Source organism: Bombina bombina, chromosome 5 (genome assembly GCF_027579735.1).
Source record: "Bombina bombina isolate aBomBom1 chromosome 5, aBomBom1.pri, whole genome shotgun sequence".
Lineage (NCBI taxonomy): Eukaryota > Metazoa > Chordata > Amphibia > Anura > Bombinatoridae > Bombina > Bombina bombina.
This window is the reverse complement of record NC_069503.1, coordinates 135,741,113-135,743,017: the sequence shown is the minus strand read 5'-3', so window position 1 is coordinate 135,743,017 and position 1,905 is coordinate 135,741,113.

Sequence of the window (1,905 nt, the reverse complement as noted above, 5' to 3'; positions counted from 1 at the left end):
CTATGTCCATGATTTTAGCATCCAGCAGCATAAGTAAAAAATAAAAAAAAATGTTCTGGTATTTTCATTTTCCCCAGTTTGGGCCTACAGAACATTACACAGCAGTATCTATATGTGCTTTATGTCATCAGTCCTATACACTCTACATTCCCTCAGCATTCCATAAGAAAAGGTTTTTGGGACTTTTATAACTGCACCATATATGGAAAATACAATGTTTATTTCAGTACGATGTCTTTATTATGTTGTGTGCAGCATTTATGAAGGAGCCAGGCATTGGTTTGTATATAAGTACAAGTGGAATAGAAAAAAATAATAAATTGTAATATTCTAGGGGGCACGACTCCTGGTATTTTTCAAGCAGTTTATTATAGCAAATTAAAAAATAAATAAAAATGCATTTAATTTTTTTCGTAAAAAGGTGGTTCACTGTCCTCCATAACATAAGGGATATATTTCCTGCCACCAGTTGCAGGTCAAGAACCCATATCAGAGCTTAAAATCCATCCCATCTCTCTCTTAGTTTTTTCTTGGCCTCTTAGGAGATGGCCGAGAATAGAGGTGTTTCTAGCTACTTGTTTATGGATTTAAATTTGGGAGCTTAGACCAATGTGAGAGCCATAATCCATGGGAATTATCATTCACAAAGAAGACAGGAGTGAAATTCCCCCTGTGGGACACAGGTATTTCCTACAGATATCCTTTCCGATACCCATACCTGCACTGGATGGGCTTTCTACTGGATACTGCTGCAGCTGCCTTGACAAAGGTTTGACATGCTTGGTAAGCCAGAGGAGGGGTGCTGCTTAAGGTAAGTGACTTACCACAGCACACACACAGCCCAGAGGCTATTGTATGTAGAAGTAGAAAGCCAGCGAGTCATACAGAAGCACTGAAATCATAAATTTGTGTCGATACAAAGCGATAAAACATTCCAATCTTTACAGGGAGCATGACTTAAGCGTTTCGGCCCGCAAGCCTTACTCAGACATAATTAGACAAAATCACGAAATCTCTATACGTAAAAAAAATATTCCAATTGGTTCTTACTGTAGATCAATTAACAATTTAAACAATTTAAAGGAATATATGTCCTTAATGCCTCATGGCTTTCACTATATTTTCTTTACGCTATTAAAAAGCACAAAATTACAGAGGTAATACAATTATTAAGATACACTAGAGCTCTCCAAATAGTGTTACCACTTAGGAAAAACATAATTTATGTAAGAACTTACCTGATAAATTAATTTCTTTCATATTAGCAAGAGTCCATGAGCTAGTGACGTATGGGATATACATTCCTACCAGGAGGGGCAAAGTTTCCCAAACCTCAAAATGCCTATAAATACACCCCTCACCACACCCACAATTCAGCCAAGAAGTGGGGTGATAAGAAAGGAGCGAAAGCATCAAAAATAAGGAATTGGAATAATTGTGCTTTATACAAAAAAATCATAACCACCACAAAAAGGGTGGGCCTCATGGACTCTTGCTAATATGAAAGAAATTAATTTATCAGGTAAGTTCTTACATAAATTATGTTTTCTTTCATGTAATTAGCAAGAGTCCATGAGCTAGTGACGTATGGGATAGCAGATACCCAAGATGTGGAACTTCCACGCAAGAGTCACTAGAGAGGGAGGGATAAATAAAGACAGCCAATTCTGCTGAAAAAATAATCCACAACCCAAATCAAAAAGTTTTAATCTTATAAAGAAAAAAACTGAAATCATAAGCAGAAGAATCAAACTGAAACAGCTGCCTGAAGTACTTTTCTACCAAAAACTGCTTCAGAAGAAGAAAACACATCAAAATGGTAGAATTTAGTAAAAATAAGCAAAGAAGACCAAATTGCTGCTTTGCAAATCTGATCAACAGAAGCTTCATTCCTAAAAGCCCAGG